The sequence below is a fragment of the Miscanthus floridulus genome, chromosome 2 (genome assembly GCF_019320115.1).
Source record: "Miscanthus floridulus cultivar M001 chromosome 2, ASM1932011v1, whole genome shotgun sequence".
Classification (NCBI taxonomy): Eukaryota; Viridiplantae; Streptophyta; class Magnoliopsida; order Poales; family Poaceae; genus Miscanthus; species Miscanthus floridulus.
The window spans coordinates 124,513,176-124,521,187 of NC_089581.1; the positions used below are offsets into that span (position 1 = coordinate 124,513,176).

At 41.1% G+C, this 8,012-nt stretch overlaps 1 pseudogene; it reads left to right on the forward strand.

Annotated features, from left to right (window-relative positions):
* Positions 1-2,613: 2,613 nt before the first annotated feature.
* LOC136539568 (uncharacterized) lies at positions 2,614-7,601 on the forward strand (annotated as a pseudogene).
* Positions 7,602-8,012: the final 411 nt, after the last annotated feature.

Genomic DNA, 8,012 nt, shown 5'->3' on the forward strand with positions numbered 1-8,012 from the left:
TGAGATCTGTGTAACTTTTTAAAAAGAGGAGCAGTTTCCTTACTCGTCCTAGTTAACATCGTATGAGAGATTGGACATAAGTCAATCCCTCCCGTGGTATCCTCGCAAAATTAAAAAAAAAAACTATCGTGGTATGACTTTTACAGCTTGATTGCGGTCTGACTTTTATAGCGTGATTGGTAGCATGTGCGTAAAGCTAGGACTGCCCCATTTTTTTTTATGCAGAGCCCGCCCCGTTAGATGCAGCAAAAGCCTCTAGGCCTTCTATGTGAGAAACGCAAAATCGATTTTGTTTCCTCAGAGCCAGCCTAGAGTGATGCATAGGTGAGACACGAGTCATTCCAATCACATTGCACCATTTGCTGCTTGCAAGGGGCCAGGCCTCTCTACCTACGAATTGGAGGCCCTTGTGCGAAATACTTGATTGGGTCTTAAAATTCGAGAAAACAACGTAACCAAAGCAGGATTTTACTTATAATTATAAAAGCTTCAAACATATAAAATCTTAATGCTAAAACAATAAAAGTAGTACTAAACAAAAAGGAAACTAACCTTATGTTCTACTGAAAAGCCACAAACTGGCTTAGGAATCTAAGGCCCTCCACAATATTTTGTCTCCAAGTTAATCTAGAAAAGGAGAGAATAGCCTAAGACTCTAAGCATCATTTTGCATGTTGTAACTAATGATGGAGAGCTAGCAAAATTTGGGGCGGTGAGGGTGAACGTTCTTGCGTCAATGCCCATTTGTGCAGTGGAGACTGGAGAGAGGGAAGGAGAGGACCAGGATGGGGAGCCGGAGAAGAGCATGCATCTGCCTTTTTGGCATGCAAAAGAGCATGCTATGATCTTTGAAGCGTGGTGTCAACTTTTCTATGTGGACCTTGATTTTTTGTGAGAAGTACCCCCACGTTGTGGAGGGCCTAAGCAGCCAGCCAAGCAGGCTGATGGGCACTGGCCATTGGGCCTAATGTTCTCATGGTCCAATTAACCAGTCAACAATCACAGGTTATAGTGCTGCATTTTTTTCTATCTAATCAATTAATCATTGTTAGTTACTACTTAGTGTAAATTTAGGGTGCCTTAAACTTTGGGGGCTTGAACAGTTGCACACATTGCTCCTGTTGATGTATGGACCTGAAGGGTCCGACAAGCACCATTTATCGCTTGCAAGGGGCCGGCATAAAAAAACACGATATGCAAGGAAAGACAAGGAAGGGGTGGGTAACTGTAATGTGCCTCTGATGCAACTGTGCAGGTTACCACTTAAAAAAGAGTGAGATGGATCGAGATAAGCTTGTACAACCTACGAAATCATGCTTTGAAAAAAAAAAGATTTTGCGACTATTCAATAAGGTCTATGCATGCGGTCTAGGCCCAATATGAGATGATACGAGGAAGCAGTCTTGGCTTCCAATCACACCCCTAATATCTGACCCCACGTCTTCTTTTTCCCTAATTACCACCATTCTCCTTTTTTTTAAAACTACCACAATTCTCATCCTCTTTAGAGAATTAACACAAAATAATTCCGCGTTCCAGGAGGTGTTTGGATACAGATAACTAAACTTTAGTCCACGTCAAATTGGATATTTGATACTTATTAGAAGTATTAAATATAGACTAATTACAAAACTAATTGCATAAGACGTGACTAATTTGCGAGATGAATCTATTAAACCTAATTAGTCCATGATTAGTGAATGCGATGCTACAATAAACATATGCTGAATTAAGGCCCATTCGTTTCGCTGAAAAACAAGCTGAAACATTGTTCCCGCTGATTTGTTGTGAGAGAAAAACACTGTTTCGGCTGAAAAAATAAACTGAAAAGTACGAATTATAAGAGAAGCGAACATGGCCTAATTAGGCTTAATAGATTCATCTCGTAAATTAGTCATGGCTTATGCAATTAGTTTTATGATTACCTTATGTTTAGTCCTCTTAATTAACACCCAAAAATTCGATATGACAGAAACTAAACTTTAATTACTGGATCACTGTATGCTCGTAGCAAACTTTACTCGATCACACTGCTTGCTGCTCGTGAGCGCTCAAGTCACTCAAAGTGTTGTCTAAAGTTTAGACCACACGAGTAAGCTAAAATGATCTGAAGTTTTACTCCTCGATTTTAGCCGCTAAACTTATAAGTCCTACGGCTTGTGTTATTTTTGTTGTACAGTGTTTATCTTGTGTGTATTTGTCGTAGAGTAGTTATTATGTTGGACTATGCGTGTATTGCAGTTTATTAGTGATGTACTTATGTTGAAGATTTTTATTTTCTTTCGATCAACCTGTTCGATGGTTAATTTTAGTCCATCATAGTATAATATTTTTCTCTCGCAACCGAACATCAGCAACAACAGGCTGAACGATGCACCGATCCTCACGGAGGAGACAGGAACGAGAACCAAATTTCCACCGTGTGCTTTGACGAAGACAGTAACGGCGATTTCCCTTCTCGCGGGGAAAGCCGTTACCGTTCCATCTCTATTTGCACCTGTGGAACGCGGAATTATTTTGTGTTGATTCTCTGAATCGAGCACAGGCAAACCGTTCTATATAATTCTAAAATTTAATAAATGGTCCCTTCTCCCTCGTGGAAAATTTGGCAAATGCAAGCCCATGTTCCTTAGCAACCAAGTCACGGCGCTGCCTGCCCAGCCAGCCCATTCTCGCCGTCTGAACAGCCGAACAGGACACCGCCACACCGGCCGCGGAGTTAGGGCGACACCGCGTCGTTTCAAAGCTACCTCCCGCTCCTTCCTTTCTCTGAATCCCCTGCCATCTCCCGCCTCCCCGTCCAAAATCCCCAAATCCACCGCCGCCCGCCGCCATGCCTCCGTCACACCGGAATCTCCTCCTCTTCGTCCCCTCCGTCCTCGTTCTCCTCGTCACCTCCGTCGCCGCCGTATCCGTCTCCACCCCCGTCGAGCTCACAGGTAAGCACGCCTCCGTCTCCCACCCCACCATCGAACCCCACAAAGCCCTAACCCTAATCCGCCCTGTCGCAGTCACTTCGCATCCGCCGGCCTACGTCAACCTCCCGCCCGCGCGACCCCTCTCCGGTGGCGATGCCGCCGGGCCCTACTGCACGCGTGTTCTCCTCCAAGGCCGCCCCTCCCGCCTCCGCGACCCGTCTCGCTTCTTCCACGCGCTTCGACTCCGCGCCAACGCCACTCGCCCCCACGGGCTCGAGCTCTGCTTCCACAGGTTAGTGAGATGGGGAACTGAACTCCTAGCTTTCGTGGTGTGTATCGCTAGCATTGATGTTTCTCGGCCTGATTTCTTTGGCTTGTGCACTTTGTGTTTGTAGAAATGCCACGGTGGGGCCGTGCAAGTGCGCCGCATCCCAGTGGCAGAAGATGCCCAAGAGCGGGCTCTGGATGCAAGCCATCTCACCGTACGACCACCGGATTCTGGACTTCCGAATGCCTGCTGACCCTTCGAGGTCTGTTGTGGTGTCCACTGAGGAAGGTATGATTTCTTCCGCTTCTTTTGTTTGATGTAGTTCTAGTATGGTGCCCCCCTGTTTCGTGCAGTTCTTGATTGCAGGGTGTGATGTATCTTTTGTTGCTGTGTATGCAGAGTTCTTGCTCCACAGGGTGGTGTTCTTTGTCCTAGGGTTGGTGCTCATGGCGGTGGCACACACATTGAGCGAGTCTGTGGTGTTCTACTATGGTGGAGCAATGACTATCGGCATTTTCCTTGTGATACTGATTATACTCTTTCAGGTAATTTACAATCCTCTTCACTCTGCTCTATATAGTAGTAGTTGAGCACTTCAGCTGATGGTTGGTATTGGTAACGGTGGTTGGTGCCATTCTTGTAATGGTTCAATCGAGCTCACTTACTGTCTTATTTGAAACTACCATTTGGATTATGGAACATTTGAAGATTATATACGATTTGCATTGGAAAAATCCTCAATCAACAATATACTTAAACTATTACAATATATCCCTTTGGCAAAAGGCTTCCTCAGTGTCAATAGGGATTTGTACCTCCTCTGTTTATTTTTGTTTTCAGATGACAGTATTACTGTAGTTGATTGGCACTAGCTACAGTCACAAAGTCTAATCTTTCCTTAGCTTGAAGCTATGTAATTCAAGTTATTTTATACTAGTTGTATGCAGCCTTTCCACATGAATCTAACTTTTGGCCAGTTCAATAGGAAACTTAAGTTTTATCTGCTATTCAGCCAATCATTTTGTGGGCACCACCTGCTTTCCTGACATTTTTTTCCTATCTACTTTCAGGGAATGAAGCTTTTACCAACTGGTAGAAAGAGTTCTCTCGCTATTTTCGCATACTCCTCAGTTGTAAGTATTGTTTAATATATGGACAGGATCCACTTTGGTTTCTACCTTACACCTCTAGATCACTCATGTGGCAATTTTTCAACAACAGGTTGGCATGACGACATATTTTCTTCACTATTTATCGGGTATGCTGCGCTCAGTTCTTGTGGAAATCGGGATTGCTGAAGACATGCATAATCCTGTATGTAAGTTCTTCATTTAGGTTATCATCTGGTTTTTCTGGCTTCTTTTATTTCACTTGCCTTTACATATATTTAAGGGAATGGGACTAGTATGATCTTTTGAATTGCCAGTTTGCCACATGACTTCCCACTTTTTTGTCTTCTTTATTGATATCTATGTGACTGAATAATACTAATTTTCTTGTCATGTATGTGAGTGTGCTTATTTTCTTGAGCTCTGTTGGGGAATAGTCTACACTACTTGTACTATGAAAGCAAATTGACTTGATAACATCAAATGATTTATAAAGTTGTCAAATTTTTTGTGTTATTTCCTATTCATATTCTTACTGTGCCATTAAATTTTCCATGAGGGTATTGTTAGTGTTTCAACATTCAGTGGTATGTGTTTCTATCATTCCTCTTATGATATATTAATGTAAAAAATGTGTCATTGCAGCTTGGAATATTCGTTCTCGTATGTGTCATCTTAGCTGGAGCCTGGTTTGGTTACTGGGGTGTCCGTAAACTTGTCCTGGCAGAAGATGGATCTGTTGACGAGGGTGTGGCTTATTTTGTTGAGTGGGCTATCTTAATTATTTCAGCTGTTATGATCCTCCAGGTATTACTTCTGTAACAATCTACTGGTGCTTGAAATATTCTATCCGTTTGCTTATCTTTCAACTGACAGGCTAATCCTCACTTCGTCTGTCCCTGTAGAGTTCTCTGGACTATCTCTTTGCATTTGCGGCTTTAGCCTTCTGTGTAATCATCAAAGCGATTGCAAGAATTGAGGGAAAGTCAAAAGTTTTACGCTATATATTCGGGTACGATAAACTCTCTTCCCTAATTGTCAGTCAAGGCAACTCTTTACTTGATGTGTCAAATATTAGTTACTACAGCTATAATTAATCAGATAGCTCATAGCAGAAGTCACAAATCTAACAGCACATTGTTTTCATCTTTTGACCAGAGTATCATGTTACTATAATTTTAAGAAAAACATATTAAAAAAACAAGTTAAACATGTTATGTGGCATTTCTGTTGTAAAACGATTCCTATTTGTTGCTGACTTATTGTTCCAGTCAACAGAATATACACAGCCAGGCACCTCTGTAAGACACATGGTAATTTTGTGCTGTGTGGAATGGATGCAGCTACATTTTGACCTGTTGGCTGCTGTGGTGTAGGTCGATTGAAACCATGGAGTAGCCCAATGTCATTAGTAATTATAGTCTCAAACTTTCACTTGATGCAACGGAATCAGAACAAGGAATAACATAGCCCATGTGGAATGTACAAGCTCAGAAATTGGCCTGGTTGATCCCACTTTTCCTAAGATAACCATGATATGATGCATTGACGCTACTCCTGCTGTAGGCATTATGACTTACCTCTAAGAAATTTATTTCAAATGTATGCAAGTCTTCAAGTGGATATCTAAGAAATAAATATCTGAAAATGAACCAAAATCCTTTAATCCTAAGTATTAGCTGAGTAACTGAACAGATGCTAACGTGTATGAGCTGTAATTTATGTTCTTGATTGTTTGGTTAGTGTCTAATCTTTAAAGTTATTAACCCTCAATGTAGTGGTTTTGTGTAGTTCAGATTTAGCAAGAGTGAATTAAGATTTTTCTCCTTACATCAACAATGCATCTGTTTTTGTTTGTTGAACTATTGTAATTTCGTTGCTCATGAGTATTGAAATTCGGTTTGTCCGTGGTGGAAAACATCAACAATGCATTCAAGTGATTTCACAGTGGCACTTCTATTGAAGTGTTTGTAGCTGTTTAAATTCCTAACATAATAAACATAATCAGCATCAAATTGGTTCTCGTTTATGCGGAGCATATCGTGCATGGTAAGCATAACTACTGTTGTAAAACGAAAACTGTGGCACCAATGGGTTGGTTGACTACACACAATCTGTGACAAGAAGTAGCTCATCACTTGTCTGAATCTTTGTTTAACTAAAACATCTCGTAGATGTAATGGCAGAGGACAGAGGCTGTTTGCAGTAATTTGGAACATTGCAGGCTTTGCACGGCCTTCTTAGTTTCTCCTAAGTTATGTTAGTATACATGGGTTCCTTTGGTTTTTATATATTTGGGGTACTAAATTATTTTTCCATGTTATTAGGACCATAATTTTAATAGTGGTGACAACAAAAACATATTTGTGTTCCCTGAAAGTACTGATAAACTAAATAATACCTCTTTTCAGGGGACTTTCTGATGGAACCTCTAGTAATCCATCCCGTTATGGAGATTTGGATGAAGACTATTCTAGCATGAATGGAGGTCGCCAAGATGGATTTGGCAAGCTTCATGGTGGATACCAGAGACGTACACCAAGAAGAAACTCACCTTTTGCAGGTTTGTCACTTCTTTTAGTTGTATCTATATGATGCCCCAGCTTAGTGTTCTTGTGCCAAGTGAACAACTTGTTATCTTGTGTCTCCAGGCTCAGCAAAGACATCGTCGCCAGGTATTGCTAGGGACAGCTTCTATTCTACATTTCACACTACCCCAGAGAGGAGGAAATTCTCAAAAGAGGAATACGAAGCATTCACGAGAGAGGAGACAAAGAAAGCTATGAAGCAACTGTTGTCATCACCGGATTTCAACAGGTGGGCGTTGGCTAACACAGACAGAATATCTGTGACTCCACCAGGAGGAAGCTACAGCAGCAGCAACAGCCAGCAGCGGCATCGTTTCTTGGGACTGTTTTGAGCTGCGCGTGCGTAGTGTGCTTTCTTATCAGCAATAGGAGTGCTCATTGCTGAGTGTTTCTATGTGAGTTGATTAGCAAGGGTAGGATAACATCTGAGTGTTCCGCATTTTGAGGTGGCAGCAAATATGTAGAATATTGTTGTTTAGTCGCATCTTAGGTCCAAAGTCCAAACGGCATCTGTATCTTGTAACATTAAGTGCTAGTGAGTGAATCTCAACTTGTTGAGTTGTATATCACGCTTGAATATCATTATGATAGTTTGAAAGTATTTTCAAATCATCATTATTGTAGGATGAAAGTATTCAAGTGTTTCTATGGTTGCATAGGAAGCAAGTCGTGCTGAATTGTCTTATGTGGTGTGCAGTAATTTGTCGCTTGATCATCATGGGAGGGATACTATGCTCATTGCCGTCTGTAAACTAATGATCTGTTCTGGTTGTTCAATACTTTCTGTCCCATTTCTCAGTTCTCATTTTTCGAGAAGTTAAACATATTTAACTTTGACTAAATATATAAAAGAAAATATTAATATTTATAAGTTCATAATTAATATCATTAGATAGATTGTTGAATTTATTTTTATAAATAAATTTTTTTAGAGATATAAATGTTGCTAATATTTTCTATAAATTTAGTCAAATTTAAAAAAGTTTAATTGTCACATCCTACGACGATACTTGAATAAGGATGGAGAGAGTATGCATGAGTGATGATCTGATCCAGATTGCCATGCCAGGTGTTCTTGATCGGGCACCTTCTAGTTCGCTTCATCAGCTTCCCACTTGTCCACCACCTC